Below are 25,606 nucleotides of genomic sequence, written 5' to 3'. Positions count from 1 at the left end.
TAAAAATAGCCTTTGTATTATACCAAACACATTAGATAATAAACACACACTTTAATATGTGCCATAGGCATGGGCAGAATTTACAAGGGATTATGTACATGGGACAGGGCCACATGGGCCACTGTCAGGAATAAGCACTTTTAGAACTAGCACTTGGCAGAAATAGCACTTGGTAGGAATAATGCTTAGCACATATAATAACTGTAGCACCAAATAACAAATGTAGCACACAACCAGTAACCACTGGTAACAGGTAAGTACCTCCTACGCAATCCTAACCACCTTAGGCATATATCACGCAGGGAACCATGAACACACTAGTATAACCCATACTAGATAAAACAACCTCCTAAGCATAAACATATGTCTTGAGTTATCAGAACACAGGGTGCGCCAAACTTACTACACACAGTACATTTCCTAACACCCAAAAAGCAATAGCACATGAATCATAACAGCACATAAATCACATTAGGGTCCAGGTTGCACCACTGCGCCAAAACTTAAACGTAGCAGCTGCCCACTACTTGTTGGGCAGCTGAGGACAAGAACAAGGGGCCTAAAGGCTGCAGATGGCACTAAGTGCTGCGCAGCTGTGGAAGGCCAAGTAGGGGCGAAGGAGTGCGACTCACTCCTGAGTCCAAAGAACAAGTCCATAGAAAGAAAAGAACCTAAACGTAGCAGCTGCCCACTACTTGCTGGGCAGCTGAGGGACAAACTGCGGCCTGGGCTCTCACTAGCCCTCCAGAATATTGCGCCAAACCGTTGGAGCCCTCTGGCTCTAGAAATACATATGGCGCATTTTGGAGCCCTCTAGGCTCTGGAAGAAACAGTTCTGCCCCAGGGACGAGCACTGGGGATAGAAATCAATTTGCCCCCATGGCGCACACTGGCTGTGGAAAGAAAACATGCACCCATGGTGGAGCCTCCGGGGGCCCTAAACACACCAATGCCCCTGGGAGCCTCGTGGGCTCTGTAAATAAACATTGCCATCACTGTTGGAGCCCGCAGGTTCAGAACGAACATACGGCACACGTGTGAGCCCTCAAAATAATGGGGGGGGCGTCTCTGGAGCCATCTGGCTCCTAAAATAAATAAATGCCCCATCATTGAGCAGCCCCACTATCAAGCGGGGGCTGCTTAAAAACTCAGGGACTCCAGCGCGTGGGGCTTCAATTTGGTGCTCTCTCCTCCCCCGCCCTCCTCCCAGGCAGCTCTACTCACCGGCTGCTTCTCCGGGGGCGGCGGGGGTGTGCACCACGCTTCACCCGGTCCCCCATCTCGGGACCGGGACTTTGGGAGGTGGAGCCCTCATGGCTCCGGGCTGACTCCTCGGCCGGGGCTCCCTCCACCGTATGGGAGCCCAGCAACACTGGTGCTGCGCTCTGCTGGCGGCCCCGGGGCTCTCCCTAGTTCACAGGAGCCCCGGGCCACTGGAGGCCATGACTCGGCCAGCTTCTCTTCCAAGTCTCGGCGGCGGAGCGGGCAGCCAATCGCGGCGCGGCGGCGGGCGGGACTTCCTGGAAGCAAGCAGAAGTCCCGCCCCGCTCAAGGCGCCTGGCCGCCTGACTTCCTGTCTTCGGCCCGGCCACGGCGGTGACTTAACGGGGGCAAAATGAGGGGTGGGCAACCTCGGTTTTAAAAATAAACGTAGAAGCGGGGTGGGCACCCGCTAGGGTGCATATAAACGGGGTGGCACCCGTAAGTAAAGAATTAAATAGGCGGAGTGGCACCCGGGCAATTTAAGGCACGATACACATGGGGAATCCCTCTCCAGGGATTCCCCCTTAAAGGGGCCACCAGGAAAAGAAGCACAGCGCTCCCAGGCGCCAGGGGGGCATAGAAACCCCAGTTCACCACAAAAGGTTTGCAAAAGTCCTGGGGGCAAGGAAGATACAGCCCAAGGGTCCCAGAAGTCTTTCCAGGTATAAAGGGCAATGCAGAAGGGTCCTCAAGGAGTCCATCAGCAATCCAGGGGCTGGCCAGGCCCAGGGAGGCAAGCCTTTCCTTGGGCCCCAGCAGCAGCACGCCCCTGGTAGATTCAAGTCAGGAAACAAGAACATTTAACATGAGGTCACAGCCTCTTTTTATACACCAAATCCCTTTGTCTCTAGGGTGCAGGGTGGGGGAAAACCAGACGCAGCTGGTTCTGGAGCACTTTGTTTTGCTCAGCCCCTCTCCCTATTCACAGGCTAGGGTCATCAGTCGCACCACAGGTGGCGGAGCCAGCATTGTGGAGGGAAAGCCCAGCCCTATTCAGGTCCCAGGTGCAGCCCCTCCCTGCCATTCACCGCCGGGGCAGACCCATCCTGACCTCTGGAGCCAGGCACACCAGCCAGCTCCAGTCAATCACAAGACAGACAGTCAATTCACATTTACTGCACAGACAGGCCAACTTCTAGAAGTGGCACTTCCACACTAGACACATTAAAGCCGCACACATCATCGCGCTGCATTTGATCACACGAGTCCGCACATACCAAACTCAACCTTGCACTCCCCACGCATCAGGAATTACCATGGACACACACATTCCCCATGCATTCCTATGGGAGGGCAGGCCAATCTCACACACACACTCAGAGAGCGCACGCACTTTACACTGCGTCACACTGCTAAAGTGCGCAAAGACCAGAAATTACTATAATGATGTAACATTAAAAGGCAAAAAGTTCAAGGGTGAACCAGCCAGAAGGGCCAAGTCCAACAGTGGACAGTTTATTAGTGAGCCATTTAAGAAATTCATTAGAGAAGCTGGCATAAACCATAGAACCACTTCTGTGTACCACCCAGAAGGACATGGTTGTGTAGAACGCTTTAATAGAGTAATCAAGGGTGTCATCGAATTGACTCTTAGCAATTGCTTAGATTGGGAAGATGAACTAAGAAAAACCGTCAATGCATACAGAATAACTCGCTGTGAATCTTCAGGGTATGCCCCGTTTGAACTTATGAGGGAAAGACTTCCTTGTACCAAAGACAATATGGATTGGTTAAAATGTACTAATTCTGTAACTTGGTCTGCTACAAAAGTAAGGAAGTCTTTGGAAGATACTCAACACAAACAAAAAGAGACTTTTGACCACACTCATAATGTAAAAAAAGTACATCTCTGTATTGGTGATGTAGTGAAAGTGAAAAAAGGAAGATTGACACATAAAGGAGAAAGCAAATTCTCTGCTCCTTTAAAAGTTATCGAAGTAATGTGTAATTCTCCTAGCAGTTACAATGATCTTCCTAGTTCTGGTGTATGTGGCACGAGCGTTGCCTCCAAGGATTGCTTCATTCCTGAAAGAGATTCTGAAGTAACTAGGGCTGGGAGGGTTTATTTAAAAGACTACATCAAACATGTTTGTCCTTCTTAATTTATGCTAGCAAGGTTGTATATTATTCTTTTAGGATTCATGTTATCTAAGTCATGCTAGCATATAGCTAAAAAAAAGAATATATATTTTTCTTATATTGTTGTACTACTTTGTTATCTTGTTAGTTTTTTTTATTCTTTTGTGGGAAAGGGGAAGTGTTGTGTTTATGTCCTCGCTGCCACATGACCTCATTGGATTCCAGTCTAAGTGTTCTCTAACCTTGGAATCCAGTGAGAACAGTCTGAGGCCGATCGAGGCTGGAAGAGGAGTGTTCAGACTGTGTCCTCCTCAATTTACGGCTGGGTTCTTGAATTAAACCTATTCTACTTCAACATTTCGTGGAGTATTTACTTTGCAACACTCAGCACCAGTGAGACCCAGCCCACTTAAAGCCCTGGGTTTTAGATACAAAGCCAGGACCGCTGAATTTATTAAGTGCCAATAGTTTCAATGTACCATGGAGTCTAGGTAAAAAAAATTCTAGTGCTGGGCAGAAAGTCCAACAAAAGGTTTTCAAAGGTTAAAACAAGTGCTAGCTGTTATGATTTGGGGAGTTTTGGAGGGATACTAAATGAAAACAAATGAATTTATTGTGGAGAAGGGGACACTTGTTAGTTCAACATATTTTGCAGGGACTGGGACGTGTGGCATGTTTTAGAGACTTTTATAAACAAATAAGGCTTGAAGTTTGCACTAAAAAACGTCTCCTGCGATCCAGATTTTGCATATGGCAACTGCAAACTCTCAGAAAGTTTACAACTACACTACTGTGACTTTGATCTGCATACTTGGAGAACCAGGACGGATTAACGACTGGACATCACTCTAGTGTGACAAGACAGAGCTAGCGTTGTCGGAGGACAACGTAAGGGGCAGGTCCTTCACAGTCCCAGGTGATCTCTGATGTAATGTGTGAAGCTGTCGTGAGGGGCCAGAGTTTAATAGACAAACTCCTAAGTAGTACTTGCAGTGGGCTGGGACTGATTTGCTCTGTTCAGCAACGATTGTCAAGTCTCTCATGGGAGTTCCTCCAGATGCCATCTTTGAGATGACAGGAGGATGCTCCATCCCTCTGTCCAGCGTGTTTCCATGCTTGGACTTTGCCTTCATGGCTGCTTTCTTGTGGTGTTATCAACAGTTTAGGCAGGCAGGTCGCATTGGTTGCATATAGTCTCACATTTACCTAATCAGTGCAGCAGCAATATTGGAGGGGTGCCCAAATACACTACAGTCTGGCTAATCATCAGCATGATGAGCTCCATTTGTATGCTAAATGAGTTTTCCTAGTCTGGGAACAAAAAGGCTAGATTTTATTGAAGACACAAAGGGTAGTTTAACAAAACCAAGCAAGAGAAACAACTACATTACCCAGGAGACCTGGTGAAAGAACTACAAACAATGACATCATAATACCACAACCAATAAGAAGTCGAACAACACAATAATTATCTTGTCTGAGAGCAACAAACTCTCTTTTCGTGTAGCGAGTTAATCAGGGTGAGGCAAGGTAAGAAACAGCAACACAGAACAAAGTAATCAGACAGTCAATAGATCTGTAAGGCAGTCCAAAAAGAGGTGAGGAACTATCTTCCAAATGGAAGGAGGAGGACGGAGCAGTAGCCAAGAGGGTTTAAACTCAGAGGAGAATCCAACGGGGTTAGGTTGAAGCAGCAGTATTGTAGGATGGTACTAGAACTGCAGAAAAACAGACCACGGAGGGTTAATGAAACAGTGGTAGGATAATACTCGCCTCCGTGTCTTTAATAAAATCTACTCTTTCTGACACCAAGGCTAGGAAAATCTCAATTTTAGTACAAGACCGGAGGCTTATATTATGCTTGTTCAAAGCATTGCAATAGCAGAATCAGATACATGGGTAATTGGTTTACAATAAAAAAGTTCTGAATGTATTAACGTTTAACCAATCTGTAGATTTGAGAATGTTTTGCAGACTTACACCCACCCAAAAAGCTTTAAAAGCTAAAGACCCTCTGGCAGAATGGGAAATGAATCAGTATTAATACCAGTTAGAGAGACAATCCATTTCACCCAGCGGGCTAAAGTGGGAGCTGAGAAAAGTTTAGGAGGTTTATGGAAAGAAATAAGCAATTGGGAAGAAGAGGTTGATCTCAGATCTGCAGTTCATGAAACGTACGCTTTTAAACAATTTCCCACACATAACTTTGTTGAGAAGGGAAAAAAAGACAATGGATTGACATTACATTGGTTTTGGTGTGCCTATGAACCAGAAAACAGAGAGGGGTGAATAATAAAAAGAAGACACATCTAGAGCTTTGACTTTGGAAACAAGTTTCAAAGAAATTAAATATAGAAGCATTATTAACTTTGCTGAAAGCTCCTAGAGAGAAAGATTTGAATGCTCCTGCCATGAAATAAACATTTTCAACACCAAATCAACACCCCACATGGTATTATATTTGGGAAAAGGAGGGTTAACATATCTTACTTCCTTTAACAGACGACATACCAAGGAGTGTTCTCTAATGGGTCTTGCATCCACTTTGAGAGGTTCAGCTCAGATAGCTGATCTGAAGGTATCAATTGTATGCTAGGCTTTCCCTTGAGGAGCCAGAGAGGCTAAGAAGTTAACCATTAAAGCTACATCTGCTTAAATAGGATCTGAATTCCTGTCCTTACACCAGCTACACCAGGTCAACCAGGCTGACTTGTAGAGCTTCAATGTGGCAGGAGATGCATAGAGGAGAGACTGTGGCTACGTTTGAAGAAGCACATCCATGGTCAGTGCCAGGAGGTCTGTTCTCCCACTGAAAAAGGAAGAGAGTAGGGCATTGAGTCCAGAGGCAAAAAGGTTGATTAACATGTCGCCAAAGATGGAAGAAAGATAACTGAACACTGAAGGATGCAGATGTCAGGTGCTTGAGTCCTGTATACGCTGGAAATACCAATCTGCTACGACATTCAAATTTCTCTAAAGTTTTGTTGAAGACAGAATGCCCAAAGACTTTTAGCGAAATGTGCAAGAGGTTTGGATCTTGTACCCCCAAGATAATTAATATATCTGACCACTAACAGATTGCCCATCCGTAAGAGAATAGTGCATTTTGCCCTGTCTTTTGCAAAGGTCTGGATGGCGAAATAACCTGCAAGCATCTCTAAACAATTTATGTGGAAGAAATACTCCAGAAGAGATCATGCACCTCCAGTCAAGAATCAACCACATCTTGCTTCCAGTCTGTCTGACTTGCATCGGACTCTCAGACAAGAGAGAAAATCGTTCTCCTGTTCCAAGCATCTAAGTGAGTCAGTCACCTAGTGGAGTTCTTCCCTGGACCCTAGATCTAAACAGGATCTGAATAGGCTAGGCCTTTGAAGAGATGTCGTATTTTCAGTCTTTGAAGGGCACGATAATGAAGCGGGCAGGAAATATTTCTTGAATTGAAGAAGCCAGAAGACCCACGAGGCAAGTTAGAGATCTTAGGGAGGAATGAGAAAGGGTTAAGGAATGCCAAATCTCCTTTTTTATTAGGAAAACTGTGTGTTGAGGGAGTTGGAGGACAGACCGAGAGGTATCTAAGAGGATCCCTAGAAACTATAGACTTTCAGAAGGAATGAGTGAAGATTTTGGGATATTGATAAGGAATCCTAGGTGTAGCAGTAGGTCCTGGCAAAGATGCAAGTTAGAGAGAAGAAGATTTTTGTCCTGGGCTATGATCAGAAAGTTGTCGAGCTACACGATTAGTCCAATCCACTGGGTTCTTAGGAGGGCTACCTCTGCTACACCAAGTAGCAGAGGTGAGGCCGAAAGGCAGAGATATGAATGCGGAAGAAAGAAGGACCCCATTGAAACTGAAGGCATTTTCTGTGCGAGGAGTGAACCAGAATCATCAGGTAAGCGTCCTGAAGTTCCATTCTTACCAGCCAATCGTCCTGAAGCAGGATGTCTCTGAGGTGGAGAATAGTTTCCATCTTGAAGTGATGATACACTATAAAGCTGTTGAAAAGTTTTGAGTGGATTACAGGGGAAACGTTTTGTTCTTTTTCTGCACCAGAGAGATGCTACTGAGGAAGCCTGTGGGCTCAAACTCAGTTCATTCAATAACTTGTTTTGTAAGAAGTGACTGGATTTTGTCCTGACCAAAGAAAACTGATCTTGAGAAAAGTTTCCCTGGTCACACTAAATTCAAGCTATCAATTTTAGTAAATGCTTGTCAATGCAGTGATATAATCTGAAATAATATGGTGAAACATGTCTACATTTTAACAAAATAGCCTTTTTTTAATTGTGAAGTGACTTTGCATATTTTGTTGCATGAATTACTTGCCAGTTTCATGTCTCAAGTAATGCATGGGCTCTCCCAGTTAATTTGTGATCTCGCCCATTCCAAAAGAAGTGAGCATTTGAAAGCGAGACTAAGGCCATGTTGATCATAATGGTACCCTGGGGCATAGCCTAGGAGTCGGAAACAATTCCTTGAATGTGGACTGCATGCAAGCAGATGCAGCATCACAGGAGCAGCATTGGGCCCAACGGAAAGATGCAGTATTTCTTTTGCAGTAGGATGGGGTGAATTCTGGCTGGGGTAGTAGAACTTCACTAGAGCTGGAAAGAAGTCCTGGATACAGCTGACTTCTCTCTGCCAGCAATCTCCATCTGGCTTCTTTTTTCCTCTTTCTGTCCATGTGCAGCATGTGCTCCAGCTCCAATAGAAGGCAAGGCCATAGTGGTTAAGGCATATGTATGGGCTCAGAAGCAAAAAGACCAACATTCTGGCTGCTCACCTCTTTAAATTGTGTGCGACTCGAGGTGGGCGAGCCACTGAAAGCTCGAGCAAGGTGGGTGGCTCTGGCTCACTTGAGGTCTGTAATGAGGTACAGGACACTGGATATACAGGAAGATATTTATTAGGAGAGAGAGAGCCACCGAAGTTGGCACAGCTCAGGCATCCAGGGAATAACTGCCTTCTTCAGAACATCAGTCAAAGGACATTCTAAGTGACATCAGTATAACATATCACCACACCTCCCCCTTCAACAACAGAAACAAAAAAAACTAATAGATCATAGATGCTAGTAGAGAGAAACAGAAATATATGCATACAAATACGGACACTCAGAAGAAAAAAAAACTTTAAATTAAACATAGTCCTTTAAATATAGTGGTCTGTTACATTTTCTACTGCTCAATCTAGTGTTACTACTACTTCCCATACTTTTGTTGTCATTTTAACAATTTCAGAATAAAAGCTTGGGGTAGATGAAAAAACAGGAACAGATGAAACACTGGGATCTCTGGCAACACGGGAAGTACTCCACCAATTTCCATTGGATAATCTGACAGCATTTTTACAAATATCAATAATTTGTTGAGAAGACAACCCTTTTTTAACAGACACAGGATTCTTGATCTTGACCCAATCTCCAAATAGAAAGTTCTTGGGATAGCTTTACAGGAATAGATTGACAATGTTTTGAAGACATCTCAGTTGACTTTAGATTGGCAGAGTCCCACGTGTGTTTCATGTCAAAGTCATGCTGAAATGACTTCACCATCCAGAAAGGGTAAACTTGAGATGGAGCTTTTCTTCCCCTCATGAGTTCAAAAGGGCTAAACTTGGTACAAACGTGAGGAGAGGTGCGATATGACCAAATCAAATCTTTCACTGCTTGAAACACACAGCATTTTGATCTATAAGCTGCTTGCACACACTCAACTACAACTCTATTGAACCTTTCTGTTTTACCATTACTCTGTGGGTGATAAAGAGGAGTTCTAGTGTGCTTGATGCCACAGGTACGCAAAAAAGAATTCATTTCTTCAGAAACAAATTGTACACCGTTGTCGGTAAGAATTTCTTCAGGATAGCCCTCCCTGAGAAAAATCGAATTTAAACAGTTAATGACACTTTTAGAATTAGGAATGTTAATAGGTTCAACCTCAACCCATCTAGATAGATGATCAATTAGGACAAGAAAATACTTCGAGTTCGAAGGTAAAACATGAAAGGGTCCTAAGAAATCCATTCCTAATTTTTGCCATGCCCTTTCAGGAGGAGAGACAGGAGAACTCGTACCTTCAAGTACTAGTACTTTATCACTAGTGTTACATCGTGAACATTGTTTTACCAAATCATCAATCTGAGAATCCATTTTTGGCCACCAAAAATCAGTTCTAACTTTCCTCTTAGTAATGGTAGAACCGAGCTGACCAGAATGTGCGGCCAACATAATCTTTTCACGATAACACGAGGGAGGTACCAGTTTGTTGCCTCTGACAATTTTACAGCCTTCTACCGAAAGTTCATCATTCACTTTCCAAAACATCTGTAAATCTGGTGAAAGACATTTTTCTCTTGGCCATCCTTTTTTAATTAACCCAATAACTTCTTTAAGAATGGGATCTTTATCAACTTCAAGTGCCCAACAATCTTCCTTAAAGGACAAATTATCTTGACTAATATGAGCTACAAAACATTCTTCAATTTCACACTCCCACTCCTGCTCATCAGTGTCCTCAATAGGTAATCTAGATAAACAGTCGGCTCTGGAATTTCTTCCACCAGGAATATATTCTATGCTAAACGAGTATTCTAAAAGTTTTGTAGAAAGTCTAGCTAAACGTGCTGTAGTGTGTTTCACATTTTTACCAGACAGAATATCAACAAGGGGTCGATGATCTGTTTTAAGAATGAATGACCTGCCCCATAGATAAGATTTAAATTTTTCAACACTCCAAACACAGGCTAATAGTTCCTTTTCTATGACAGAATATTTCCGCTCAACAGGTCGGAGTGTTCTAGATGCAAACCCAATAGTAAGTTCTTTCTGTTCATAATATTGTGATAAAACAGCACCCAGTCCATACTCACAGGCATCGACAGTAACCACAGTTTGTCTGCCCTCAACAAAAGCTTGAAGTGCAGGAGCCTTGAGAATATGCTCCTTGATGAATCGAAAACCTTCCTCACATTTTTCTGACCAAATGTACGCATTACCCTTTTTAAGTAGTTCTCTAAAGCACTCTGTGGTTTTTGAAAAAATTTTCATAAATTTCGCATAAAATTCGCAGAGGCCAAGAAAAGACAAAAGTTGTTCTTTGTTTTGTGGAGGAGGCGCTTCAACAATGCTTTTAATTAAACCAGGTCTGGGTTTAATGCCCTCTTTAGAGATAACATGACCGAGGTATTCGATCTCTTTTACTTTAAGAATGCATTTGCTCTTCTGTAAGGTAACCCCTCTAGTTTCTAAAGTGCTAAAGACTTGGTCAATGGCGAAGTCATGATCATTTTCAGTTTTGGTAAAGATAAGGATGTCGTCTTGAAAAACTACGACATTGGGATTGTCACAAAACATTTCAGTCATGAGTCTCTGAAAAACGGCAGCTGCTGAAGCTAGCCCAAAGGGAAGTCTACAAAACTGAAAAACTCCATCAGGAGTGATAAATGCAGTCAGATGTCTAGACTGGGGATGTAGTTCAACCTGATGGTAGGCTGCTTTGAGATCTAATTTAGAAAACCACGACGATGATCCAACTCTGGCAATAAGTTCTTCAATGCGAGGAAGGGGAAAACCATCAACCCAGATATTTTCATTGAGGCTTCTTAGGTCCACACACATCCTTAAATCCCCTGACCTTTTTTTAGCTAAAACAATGGGACTAAGCCAGAGGGTAGATTCAACTTTCTCAATGATTCCTTGGTCACACATGCTTTGTAAATGTTTAGAAAGATCACTCCTGATGCTTAAAGGGACGTTGCTTAATTTATGTTTTACGGGACATGCATTTTCCTTAACTTTTATAAAATGTTGAAAGTTTGTGATTTTACCCAAGCGATCCTCAAAAATGTTGCTATATTTACGCTCCCATACGCTAGAGATATGCGATACTGAAATGTTCTTGTTCAGATCAATTGAAACTGGATTGGTTCTACCAGGTCTAATAGTTAAACCAAATTCAGCTTGGTGTAAAAGACCTAATACATTTATGCCCCTTTTTGCTACGTAAACTTTCCCTTTGATAGTTACTCCAAAAACTGTAATGCTTTCCCAAAAATAACCTAGTAATTCAATTTTGCTTCCTTCAAAAGCTACAGTAAGGATATCTGGTGGTAGAAGACACTTGTCCTTCCAAAAATTAAGAAACTTATCATGTGAGACAATAGTTATACGAGCCCCAGTATCAACTAATAGCTGGATGTGACTATGACCAATGTAAACATCAACTTCAGGATCAGGCACATGAAGTATCTCTTCTTTCTTACACTGTTGTTTAACTACGACAACATAATTTTGACAGGTAACATCATTTTGAGTGTCAACATGCTGTAAATCAATTTGCATATTATTAACAAGATCTTCTTCACTGTCTTCAATGACACACCTAACATTACTTTTCTTACCGCTCATACAAATCTTAGCAAAATGACCCATTATGCCACATTGACCACATTGTTGATTGGATGCGGGACAATTTTTGAAAGAGGAAACATGTTGGTTTGAGCCACATCTATAACAAAACATTCTTGAATTGAATTGTTGTCTGTGTTGTACAAACTTCCTACCTCCTCTAAACCCGTATGGTCTTCTGACATAACCTCTAGTGGTATTCTGGTTTAGAGGAGTAGGAAGCTTGTCAGTGGGTGGAAGTTGTTTAGAGGAAACTGCACCGGAAACAGTGGAATTGGATAGAGCAGTTTCAAGCTGTTTAATATCATCAATAGAAGTCTCTATGCTCTTAGCAATGTCTACAGCCTAATCTAACGAAGGATCTTTACAAGTAAGAAGCCTTTGCTGCGTTTTCTTACAATAACAACGAGCAACAAGTTGATCTCTTATCAATTGAGATGTGAAGTTTTCAAACTCACATTTAGCAGCTAGAACTTTTAAAGCAGTTATGAAACTGTCGATATTCTCATCAGATTTTTGAGTCCTAGTGAAAAATTTGTATCTGTGAACTACCAAATTCTTAGTTTTAGTAAAGTATTTGTCTAATTGTGCAACAGCTTGTTCAAATTCATCCAGATTTCCACCTTCGGGTTGTATAAAGGGAGGTAAATGATCGAAGACATTTTGTCCTTCTACTCCTAAATGATAGTACATAAGGTTCTTCTTCCTCTCAGCTCTATACCTAAGACCATCAATAGCTCCTAAATAAGCATTGAAAGACCTGTACCACAGTTTCCATTCTAAGGGCGGATCACCAGGATCTTGTAGAAAAGGCGCTGGAGGTATAACATTCTGCATGATTGATTAACAGAGAAAAATGGGCTGAGAATTGTGAGAAGGTTGAAAGAAGAAAGAAAAAAAATTATTAATTTGAGTGTAAAAACAACTTTGGCCACAAGATGGTGCTAATGAATAGCTGATAAGCTTCCAAAATTAATAAAATTCCGAAGTGGTAAAGAGATTGCTGTGTGTGTCAGCGTAGTTTCACTAGAGTTTTCTTTTTTTGAATAAGCTGGACAAACACTGTAAATTGCTGTGTGTGTGTCAGCGCGACTCGACAAACACTGGAATAGCTGTGTGTGTCAGCGTGAAAGAAACAGAATTCTCTGAGTGTAGAATTCTCAAACGACGTAGAAATGCTGAATCATGGAGTGGAACACTGCGCAGGAGAATGACAATGACTCAATACGTCAGGAGAGCGACGTGTGGAATGTGAGGGCAGAGACGTGAAGGCTTCGCCAGGAGAAGCGGAAAATTCCAATGCGTCATCACTTGAGTCAAGGAGTCATAGAGGAAACATCGCGCAGCAGCCACAATGAGGGGAGAAAGAAACGGTTTAGCGCTGTCTGGGATGACAGGAACTTCGAAATACTTTCAGTGGTACAGTCGGAAAGTTCGTCATGACAGCCAAAAGCAGGATTCCTAGTTTGAAAATAATTGCAAGATAGGCGGTGAGTCCGAAAGAGAAAAAGTACTGTGTTTGAGTTGTTGGTAAATTAAATAATGTAAAGCTGTGCGGTGGAAATTAAAGTCCTTGAGTAATTAAAAGTAAATGTACTCACATAGAAGTCGAGGTGGAAGGAGGGTGTGAGAAATGTCGAACAACAGCGTAGCGCAGTGTCACGGAGATAGCCAAGCCTTAAGGTTTCAGAATGTCATCGTGAAGATTTTTCACCCGTCCTCTGTCGCCAGTGTAATGAGGTACAGGACACTGGATATACAGGAAGATATTTATTAGGAGAGAGAGAGCCACCGAAGCTGGCACAGCTCAGGCATCCAGGGAATAACTGCCTTCTTCAGAACATCAGTCAAAGGACATTCTAAGTGACATCAGTATAACATATCACCACAAGGTCTTTGTGGGCTCTTGAGCCAAGCTTCCATGTGGCTTCTGCCAGCCACCATGCTCTAACCTCATGCAACGAGAATTGAAGATAAAGCATTAACAGTTAGCAAAGAAATGTATCCATCTAGTGTCTGAAGTGCTCAAAGTGCAACAAACAAAATACTGATTAATACGAGTTACAAGGCTTGCCAATTATGTGATCCTAGGCAAGTATTTTATTTCACTGAGCCTTCTTTTTTCTTTTTCACTACATATGAGAGTACGTTCAAATAACTGAGTTTTGAATGTGCAGTGCTTAAAAACCACTTGTTTTTGTTTTAATAAATTACAAAGTTGCTCTCTTTATATTAAGAATCTGGGCTATTTTTAAGATATACACGACAACAGACTAGCTTCTTAATTTAATAATAACGTTGCAGTGGGGGCAGGGGTGGGCAGGAATGCTTACAAGTTAATTTTTAAAAACCATCACTTTTAATGAATCCTTCTCAATGCATTGATATATTCTGATGTATTAAGGTGAAAAACTCCTGAGTGCTAAATAAATACACTTCTTTGAATTTTGAAGACACTTTACCATATTGTAATATGTTTTTTTTTGCACGATTTACTTGGCAAACAATGCTAGGGCTCGGCGTGCACAGGCTCATAAAGCCAAGCCAGACCCCTGGCTCTGCTCTCCTGGCTCGCTCATCTATTTATGCAGCAAATGTTGATCTTCCAGTTTCTTGGCATACTGCGCAATGGGAGAATTGCAGGTTGGACATTCTTTATGTTCTTCCTGCTGATTTCTTCTGGGCTTCTGGTGCTCTGCATACTGGGGGGAAATCACAGGGCAGATGGGTGGCAAACTTTAAACAGTTGTGTTACTGCCCTGTGTGATACTTACGACAATGCTGGAATTGGATAAACTTTACTCTGGGAACCCATAAATTGAAACTCAAAGTGTGGTAACGAAAAGTGGGACGGGTCATGAGGAGTGGGGTGATGAAAAGCAGTCTGACAATCACCTTATACATTTTTTTAACTGCCTCAAAGAAATTGGCAATAAGAAGAAATGTGATAGCAAATCTGTTCTGGCTTAACTGGTTGAGAAGGCTGCATTTTAAAATATCTCATGGGACAAAGGCACCTGCCGCAGAGATCTTTGGGTGCCCAGTAAATATCAGGGAATAGTAATATTGGTAAAGTAACTATGGTGATTAATGCATGTGCTGGCTATATCTATGCTTTGTCTAGTTACAGTTTTGACTTAAAGTAGCATAGAGTGTTAATGTGTCTCCTGCATAGTGCATCCTGCAATATGCAGATGACAAATTTGTATTTTATGTACATAGGTAGGTAGGTAGGTTACTGCTTTTAACACAGAGCTACTTTTGTTATTTGCAATACTTAAATAAAATCTTTATAATCTAGGACAATGAGATATGAAGGACGTTGTATGGATCCTACACTGTAATCCAGCCAGTGGATTTATCCGATTTAGCTGCCACTGCATTTAACCGCATAATTATGGATTTGCCGCATAATCCATCATCTGCTGCAGATTTCAACAAAAAAAAAATTCCAACTCAAATAAGATAAAAAATTACTAAAAGTGCAGTGTTGCTGCGCAGTGGAAGGCCCTTTGCAAAGGTTGACTGGTCTTAAATCTTTTGCTTAGTTCTGTATTTGGTTGTCAAAGTGGTACTAATGAGGTAAAACCTTTGTCCATATAGCGTTAATATGTGTAAACATGACAATATAACGAGGTAATACTAGATCTAAATGTGCAGCATTTTGCAGCATAATTTGCCTTCTCTTGCTACATAATTTATTCAACCCTGTGCATTAATTTGGCCCCCCCTGCTCTATAACTCCAGTGGCCCTGCCCCCATTGTCTTACATAAAACATCCTGTACATTGATTTGCACATTTGTATGATTTATTGTCAATGTATAATTTGTGTATGTGCTGTAAACCATCATGACACCCTACATTAAGATGGGTAGCACTATCAAAGAATTACATTCAAATAATTATGGAATAATTTAAATTCTTATTCATGTAAATATTTGTGCAGGTGGATTGTAGAAGACTGAACAGTCTTAATAATTCCAAGAAATCCAGTGTAGATAAAATAGGAAGTTTATTCCAAGGTTTCAACCACAGGAGGAGCGCCTCTTCAGTCCGGAGTCCGACAGACAACTGACCAAGCCCATCGAACCCCTGACTTCAGAAGGCTCCCAACAATCAAAGCAATACATTCTGTGCATGCGATATAAGTACATTCTAAACAACACAGATTACATCATCACTACATTACCTTCCCCCTTTTACAGAAACAAACAAAGAAAACATAAAATTCAATAAGAAATAAATTCATTGTATCTTGCCGGAGCTTTCCTGATCCGGCCACTACGACTGCAAGAAGGTATGGCAGCCCTCTCAGCAATGCACAAAGAAGAAGAAGAAGAAACTCCATTTGTCGAAGTGTGAGGATCCAACCTCACATCCTGTTGTAACCAATGCATCCAATCACACCCATCCTGAGTTAACAAACTTTTCTTCTTACAGATAAGGGCAGCTTGATCCACAGTCAATTTCACCAACTGCCTGACATTCCACCAACCTCTCTCTCCCAAGAAAACAGCATTTTTACTAACTTTAACAACCTGAACAGGGCTGGTAAAAACTTAATTCCCATTAGCAACCCTGAAGGGTTTTTTAATCGTAACCCAGTCTCCCACAGCCATTTGAACATCCTTCACATTTTTGACTCTATCAAAATTTTCCTTCATCACCGTCTGCTTTTGCCTCACAGTAGCACTAAGATCATCATGACCCGCTTTACTCAGATTAGAATCCTTCTTACAAAGCCAAGAAGGAAATAAAGAAGAATGTAACTTCCTTCCCCTCAACAATTCAAAGGGAGATACCTGAGTTGTGCAATGTGGCGAGGTGTTATAATTCCAAATTTTCCTTTCAAGAAGCTTAAACACATCTAACCCTGAGGCTAACGCAGTTTGGATGCCTTCTTTCAAAATCTTGTTCCCACGTTCTACCAAACCATTGGAAGATGGGGAATAAAGCGCCACTTTAAACTGTTTGATATCATGCACATCCAAAAACCTGTGCATTTTGTCCGACACAAAATGTGTTCCATTATCTGTTACCAAAACCTGAGGCGCGCCTTCCAGCAAAAACACCCTTTCCAAAAAAGAAATAGTATTATCTGAATTCGGAGCCTCCACGAATCTGTAATACATCCACTTTGAAAAGTAGTCTATGGCCAAAATAAGATATCTTTTCCCTTCAGGCAGCACATTATATGGACCTGAAAAATCCAGACCAACTTTCTCCCAAGCAACCCCAGGAAATTGAGTAGGTTGTAACGGAGACTCATGCGTTTTCCAATGTTTATCAGACATTAAACACTCCTCACAGCTGTTCACTAAAGCCCTCACCTGAGCATCAATGCCAGGCCACCAGTAATGAGACTTAATTCTCATGCACGTTTTCATCACACCCAAGTGACCCCTGTGAGCCAGCCTAACAATTACGTTTCTCAAACCGCTTGGAGGAACACATTTATCTCCTCTCAACAACACGCCATCCTTCACAGAAAGTTCCTCCGCTACTTGTGCAAAATTCTTCAAATCACCCGATAAATTCCTCATATCAGGTCATACCTTAGAAGAAAACTCCAAAGCTTGAGACAAAATGACATCCTTCAAACAAGCTTCCTTCCAGTCCACTTCTGAAATAGCAGAACTCCATTCCTCAATGGCATCCACCACGGACACACATTCTACATCCTCCTCCACCAAATCATCCTCATCGTCTTTATCCATCAACATCCTGGACAAACAATCTGCCCTGAAATTTTTACCACCGGCGATATGTCTCAAATCAAAATTAAAGTCTTGAAGTTTAGACACTAGTCTGGTCAACCTTGGAGACATGCTATTGGACCCAGTCACCTTGCAAAAAATAAAAAAAAGAGGTTTATGGTCCGATAACATTACAAACCTACGACCCCAGATGTACATTTTAAATTTCTGAGCAGCCCACACGCAGGCCAATGCCTCTCTCTCGATTGTACTATAGTGCTTCTCAAATTCTTTCAAAGACCTTGAAGCAAAAGCTACAGTTTGTTCCTTACCATCAACTTGCTGACTCAACACCGCACCCAAACCTTTCATACTCGCATCCACCGAGATAAAACAAGTACAGTCGTCTCTAAACGCCTGTAGAGCCCGAGCCGAAACAATCAATTCCTTAACCTTAACAAAGGATTCATCTAAATCCTTAGTCCAAATGAATCTCTGTCCTTTTTTAAGCAGTAAACGAAGAGGTTCCACAACTTGGGCATAATTTTCCACAAACCTAGCATAGTATTCTGCCAGCCCTAAAAAAGAGAGCAAAGAATCTTTATCCCCTGGAGGTTTGGCTTCTTTAAGGGCTCTAACCACCGAAAACTTTGGTTTAATACCAGACTCAGAAATCATATGGCCCAAGTACTCCAATTCTGACACCCCAAACTTACACTTGTCCTCCCTCACAGTCATTCCTCTTCCTCCTAGAATGGACAAAACTTTCCTCAATAAAATGTTATGTTCATCCATTGTCTTAGCAAAAATTAAAATATCGTCCAAATACGCTTGGACCCCCACCAGATCTTTAAATAAGGAATCCATCAATCTTTGAAAGACGCTGGCTGCCGAGGCTAACCCAAACGGAAGCCTCAAAAATTTAAAAGCGCCGAATGGGGTAACGAAGGTAGTCAGTTCTTGCGATTCCTTAGACAAAGGGACCTGATGATAAGCGGACTTTAGATCCAAAAGTGAAAACCATTTGCCCCCACCTAGATTCGCCAACAATTCATGGATCTTTGGAAGGGGATGACAGTCCACCTTTATATTTTTATTAAGACCCCTGAGGTCCGCACATAATCTGATCTCATTATTCTTTTTTCGTGCTACGACGATGGGGGCGACCCATTGGGAGGACTCAGAGGGCTCAATAATCTTATCATTACATAAATCATCAAGCATTTTTTTAAGTTCTGCCCTGACACTCAAAGGAACTGGGCGTACCTTATGAAAAACTGGAGTTGCCCCTGTAATTAATCTAATTTTGTGTTCAGCCCCTTTTACCAGACCAATTCTATTGCTAAAAACATTCTTAAATTCATTTAATAGATCCAAACGATCTATTTTCGCATCTTCAACAAAACAAACAGGAAACTCACGCACCTTAATGGGATTCTCATCACCTGGAACAAGATACAAACCCATCTTAGCCAGATCTTTCCATCCCACAATATCTTTCCCTTTTATTGATACGTAGATCTTAGTAACAATTGACCTTCCAAGAACTTGTAAATTTCCCATGAAAAAGCCCAACATATCGATATCTTTCTCCCCGAAAGCTTTTGGGATCACATCCGTTTGTTTTAATTTCATGTTTCTTCCCCACTTGTCATAAAAGGTAGTATCCCAAAGGATTGTGATAGGCGACCCAGAATCCGCCATTATATGCACAACAATGTCATCAATAGAAGCTTCGCATAAAGGACCCTTAATAAAAACTGCACCTTCATCAGCTTCCACCATTAACATAAGGTTGTCAAAATTTTCACAGCAATCCTCCATGTCAACATAGTTAACCTTAACTGGTTTCTTTTGAAACCTACAGACCTTTTGAAAATGGCCAACTTTCTTACAAATGGTGCAGCGTTTATTAATGGCTGGACAACCTTTAAAATTCCCAATGTGAAATTTAGATCCACATCTAAAACAAAAATTTTGTTTGGTTTGATTAACATTAGGTTTACTCAGCCATTTTTCTTTACCAGCAACAGCATACAGACCCTCCTCCCCCATTTCTTCAGAAACAAAATTCACTTTAGGAGAGGAGTCAACCATCATTGCCTTTGTAGAAATTATAGATCTCTCAATACTAAGACTTAGATCAATAACTTCAGACAAAGACGGATTCTTACAACTGAGAATCCTCTCCTTTTTAACCTTAGGGGAAGCACAATTAAAAACAAATTGATCGCGTATATAGTTATGAAGCAGGGGACCAAAATCACAAGTAATTGCTAAAACTCTTAAAGCAGAAATATACTCATCAATGTTTTCATCTTCCTTTTGTTTCCTTTTGTAAAACTTATGTCTCTCCAACATAATATTAGGTGACTCCTCAAACTGCTTTTTAAGTCTCGCAATAGCTTCCACATATACATTCCATTGTCTATCCTCAGATTGTCCTGAAGGAGGAGAAATAGGCACTAAACTGTTAAAAATACGTTGGGCAGCCAAACCTAAACTGCCAAATAACAAAGCAAACTTCCTAGGAGGAGAATAGTCATCAGCATCTATAGCTATAATATGGTTTTCAAACAAACCAAACCACTCAGACAATAACAAAGAAGGCTTTCCCGGTTTCTCCAGAAAAGGAGGAGGTTGAGTGACTTCCCTGACCGATGACATATTAACTTAAACAATACAATATTCAGTAAACACAAAAAAAAATAAAAGAATATTTCTTTAGAGAACTCCAAAAGATCTACAAACGTAAAAATAAAGAAAAAGGTGTGCGAATCACCGATAAAATGATCGCACCAACAGTACCAAAGATGTAGAAATGTTCCTGGGTTTCGTAAATCCCCAACTCCTCCAGAACTTGTAAAACTTCCAATGAAAGTAATTTATGAGAGGGAAAGGCGTGTGAATCGCCGTAAAACGAATCACACGAAAGCTCTTTGCATGCTGACGAACTTCACTACTTCATCAAAATGGCCGCTGAAGGACGTAACGCCATACGTGATACGTTGTGCGTTCCCACGATGCAGTGCGGGACCTTCCAGCCAACAATCCCCGAAGAACAGTGAAGAGAAGATGCCAAGCCTGTGCAGCAAAGTTCCAAGGTGGAATATCCGGAAAATGTTTACTTGCGAAAAACAGGAGCGAGCTGACAGCGGAGGTTGAGGCAACGATATTACAGCTGAGTGAGGTAGGAAATAACCAAACAAGCTTAAAACGAAAATGTGCCTCTTAAAATTCGCCACACCTCCGGGTCTCAGTTCAAAGTTAAAACACTTCCGAGATAAATAAAAATAACTTGTTTCTTCACAGGATCCTCCAATCCAAAGAAGAAGAAACAAACCATAAATCAAATCCAGATCTCGGCAAATGTAATTTCCTTGCACGGCAAACCAAATACCGCAAAGAGACAGGCAGACACCGATAAAAAGTGTCGCTCACTGAGCTCACAGAAATCACAATAAATCAACAAAAATAATTCATTTCTGTTGTGTGGGTCGGTGGTTGAAACGAATCCCGATCGTCGCCAATATGTAGAAGACTGAACAGTCTTAATAATTCCAAGAAATCCAGTGTAGATAAAATAGGAAGTTTATTCCAAGGTTTCAACCACAGGAGGAGCGCCTCTTCAGTCTGGAGTCCGACAGGCAACTGACCAAGCCCATCGAACCCCTGACTTCAGAAGGCTCCCAACAATCAAAGCAATACATTCTTTGCACGCAATATAAGTACATTCTAAACAACACAGATTACATCATCACTACATGGATACATCTGACATTCCAGTGCAGTCATATCTCTTTTATATAGGATTGAACAAAGTCAAAAGCTTGCTTCCATATCATAGTGTGTCTTTGTTTATCCCCCACTGCTCTGGCATCTAGGTGATAGCTTGAGATAGCTCCCAGCCAGGATGCTACCTGAACAAAAGGAGGGCTGATGGACATTTAAATCAGTACTTTGTGTGTGGACCCAACTGGAGCTGAAATAATAAAGCCCCCTGCTGCCTGCACTTTGCTGCTCGGAATGGAAAGCAGAAAACATGAGGGCCTCTTGAATGTGTCCCAGTGTCGTAAAAGTACACTGGGACATGTTTAACACATATTTCACTGAGGCCCAACTTCTTGACAGGGGGCGGTGTCCACCTTGTGAAAATAGTGGGTGGATGCCGTCCACACACATGTTCCCCCAGCTTGTGTCCTGAAGCAGAGGCAATTTCATTTGGGAGCCAGCTTTAATAAAGCCATTTTTGGTCTTCAAATATTGATAGTCTATTCTCATCCAAATTGGGTCTGGTTACGTGTGTGCAGCATGTGCTGCCAAAAATATTGTATCTTCTGGGGAAACATTGGATGGCACATGGGCTGAAATGTCGCTTAACTGACTTGGACTATTGCTGTCACACAAGTCCGAAAAACATATTTACTAAACTTTTAATGTGGCGACGCACAGCCATGTTTGTGAAAAGCAAGTGTAAGAGTGTTCCAAACTGTGGAAAAGAAGGTATGACATGGGTAAAATCGTAACTTCCTTTGATCCTGTCTGGTGTATCCTGTTGTCTTCTAGTTCCTGGCTGCTCAGCCTGTGTGAATGTGATGTAATAGAATGTTCATGAGGCCATTGTTTGTATGAGTGGTCAGTTGGAAAGAGTGGGGTTGAGCAGCAGGATGCTGCTCCCGGTGGGGCAATACTTACCATCTTGCTTGTAACTAAATAAATCTACTTATATAATCTACACTACTGGCTACTGGACGGATTACCTAGAAGGGCCTTATCTCATTTACAAAAATGTTATGTTTAGTTACAGTGATGAAGCAGGTGGGTGCTTCTTTCACTGTTACTGAAGCCTCAATCCATAGCAACAGATGCCTGCAGTGCAGAAGTGCCCTGATAGAATACTCAGGAGCGCGAAAGGATGATGTGCTGTCGGAGCCTCAAATATACATGTTCGCCAACACCTTGTAATAATGGATCATTTCAGCAATCCCCGTTTTTAACCAAGAGCAAAATGTATCCTGGCCCTCCTAGCTTCATTATTCCCATTTGAACACAAGCTCGCTAAAACAACAGCAGAGGCTGAAATTCGTCACCATATCACGAAGTCAGTTGACTGATTTGCTGAATGGAGGGAGTGCTGCATGGCCATGGGTTTAGGGAGTAGGTCAGGAGCCAGAGGGAGGCTACATCACGATGGATGGACAGAGTGCTGCTTTATCATGGATGGAGTTCTGCAGGAGGCCAAAAAAGGGAGGTGCGAGGGCAGCCTGAATAGAGAGATTTATGCAAGATTCTGAAGAAAGGGGGTGTCGTGGAGACAGAATCAGTGGTGGCTGGCATATATTTAGGGTGGTGGGGCGGGCAACATACGGGTGGCATTAAGATAATTTTTTAAAAAGGCACTTACCTTGCAGACCTGCCACACGACGTCCTCTTCACTCGGGTGTCTTCGCTCCTGGAAGCGCTGGACCAGGAAACTGCACTCTCCAGTCCAGGCACATCTCTCAGCATGAGAGAGGGGTCTGGATTGGAGTGAGCAGCTCCTTGCAGGGCCCCTAAGAGCACTGATGCTCTGCCGTTTCTCTAACCTAGCTGCCTAAGACGGCTATGTTAGAGAAGTTTATAATGCGTATGTCTGGCTGGCTCTTGCAAGTCAGCCGGCCAAAGAGACATGCGCACTTTAAACATAAGTGCACAGTTCCCTCCTGCTACTCAGCAGGTCCCATCCTGACACTCGATTCAGGATGGGTTGCTTCAAAATAAAATGGTAATAAATAAACATCATTACCATTGTATTTTTTAACTGGTATGGGGCATTTGTTTGGGTGGGGGGCATGCTCCTCCACTCTCAAAGAGGAGCTGCTCCTGGACACAAAGGTAGAGTAGTAGCATGGAGTTCAGGAGGCGATACAAGTGTAAAGTAAAACACAACACGTCAGGAGGCCAACAGGCTAACATAGGTGTTAGACCTGGCACCATTGGCGTGGGTTTCCCTAGTATTTTTGCCTTTCCCTCCTGTGTTTTTGCTGTGTGTTGGACTTTGTTTTGCTGGTCCAGATGCTTTGGGCACTTTGCCACTGCTGTTCAGTGCCAAAGTGCAGGTGCTCCCTTTGTAAATTATTGTTATGGATTAGTGATTCCATGATTGGCATATTTGATTTACTAGTCAGTCCCTAGTACAGTGCGCTGTATGTGCCCAGGGCATGTAAATCAAATGCTGCTAAGTGGGCCTGCAGCACTGATTGTGCCACCCACATCAGCAGTCTGTAAATGTGGCTCAGATCTGCCACTGCAGTATCTGTATGCAGTCTAGTACTGACATGTCGACTTGGCAAGTGCACCTACTTGACAGGCCCTACCCTTCCTTTTTCTTACATATGAGTCACCCCTAAGGTAGGCCCAAGGTACCCCTGTGTGCAGGGTGCAGTGTATGCAAAAGGTAGGACATGGCCTGGTGTGTGTGGCATGCCCTGATAGTGAAATATTGCCAATTTAGTTTTTCACTATTGCAAGGCTACCTGTTCCCATAGGGTGGAATGGGGAGTTTGCTTGTAACTTCTTATAAACACAACTACCCCTGGGAACAAGGTAGAAAAATAAAGTTTAGAATGCCTGAACTCAGAATGTTAAAATACATCTTTTAGTGAAGGTGATTTTTATCATTTCTGTGTTTGAAAATACCACTTTTAGAAAGTAGGTATTTTCTTGCTTTGCCATCCAGTGTGCCTCTGCTAGGATGTGTATTGACTGTCTGGCTTTGGAGTGACAGGGGCTGGGGATGAGCAGTGGCTCTAGAGAGTCTGGATGAGTCAGGGCTGGACTGAATAGACCTGGGCTGAATTTAGATTAGGGGGAGGGATTTTCCTTTCACCTGAATGGGGCTGGTCTACCTGACATAATGCTGTATCCACCTCCTGCCAGGAAGAAGCACCAGAGAGGACATAACTGGTTTTGACTGGGCACAGGGCTTCTCTGCCACCAGAGAACAAATGATGTTGCTGTATAAATATTGGGGCCCAGACCCTAGAATTGTAGATCACTTTTGGACTTCAAGAGAAACCTCTGCCAAGTAGAAGAGCTGGAGGAACTGGAGGAGGAGTACTGCCCCTTTGCTGTGTGATGTCTTGGGATGGCCTATAGTGGCTGGTTCTGCCAAGGAGAGGAGCTATGTGTGAATCCTGCTTGAGAAAGTATCTCCAAGGGCTTGAAGTGGAGCTTGCCTCCTGTTCAAGAGGTCTGAGGAACAGCAAAGACCTCACCAAACATCTGGGCACCGTCTCTGGATCCGACTCTGTCACCGAGTCCGTCGCAGGATTCCGTGTCCTGAAGGTCTCACAGTCTCAATCAACTAGCCGCTGCTTGCACCTCATCCTATGGGCACCGCACTCCGCACCGCTTTGCTACACGCTGCACAGACGTCACCGACTCCCTTGCTGCCCGACTCGAACATCAACCGACTCCGTCGCCGCACCGTGACCTGCCAGCACCGCATGGAGCGCCGTCTACCCTGCAACCCAAGCCTTGGTCTCACCGACTCCGTTTACGAGCCGCTGCCTGCACCAAGCCATGAGAACACCGCACGCTGCAATGCTTCCACCTCTCTTCGCAACCGCAATGGTTGCCCCGACCAACTCGCATCGGCGTGTTGGCCGCAACCAGAAAGGTACTGTCTCCGAGTCTGTTGACGCTTTAGCTAACCCATATTGACATGGTTGGCTGCAGTTGTTAGACTCTGTCATATTCATTATCGCGGTAGCCCCGGACGGAGCTACAGAGTCAGAGGAACTGCATTTTCACGTATTTCCTGCATTTTAAAGGTTATTTTGCACAGTAACTATTCTTTTACAGTATTATATGTTGGATTTGTGTCATATTTGGTCTTGTTTGGTTTAGATAAAGAAGACTAGTGTTTTCACTTTGTTACTGTATGCATGCACAAATGCTTTACACACTGCCTCTGAGATAAGCCTGTCTGCTCGTGCGAAGCTACCAAGGGGGTGAGCAGGGGTTATTTCTGAAGTGTATCCCCCTTACAATGACTAGAAAGAAAGGTCCCTACTTGGACAAAGGTGCAAACCCTTGCCAACTAGGGACCCCCATTTCTAACAATAGATTTAATCCAAAAATAGCAAGCATACAAGCAAAAAAACAGGCGGCAATTG

The 25,606-nt window shown here is 42.6% G+C and overlaps 1 long non-coding RNA gene across 3 annotated transcripts in view; it reads left to right on the top strand.

Moving 5' to 3' along the window:
* The first annotated feature begins 13,092 nt into the window (after positions 1-13,092).
* Positions 13,093-25,606, top strand: part of LOC144781337 (uncharacterized) — a 103,565-nt gene continuing 91,051 nt past the window's right edge. For 2 of the 3 annotated variants that reach the window (XR_013600956.1, XR_013600957.1), the window contains exon 1: positions 13,094-13,240. This is a non-coding gene — a long non-coding RNA (uncharacterized LOC144781337). Of the gene's footprint in view, positions 13,241-25,606 lie in introns of all 3 variants that reach the window. The other variant, XR_013600952.1, reaches the window with a different exon arrangement.

Source organism: Lissotriton helveticus, chromosome 9 (assembly GCF_964261635.1).
Source record: "Lissotriton helveticus chromosome 9, aLisHel1.1, whole genome shotgun sequence".
Taxonomy (NCBI): domain Eukaryota; kingdom Metazoa; phylum Chordata; class Amphibia; order Caudata; family Salamandridae; genus Lissotriton; species Lissotriton helveticus.
The sequence above is the reverse complement of the archived record's forward strand: the minus strand, read 5'-3'. Positions and strand labels throughout refer to the sequence as shown.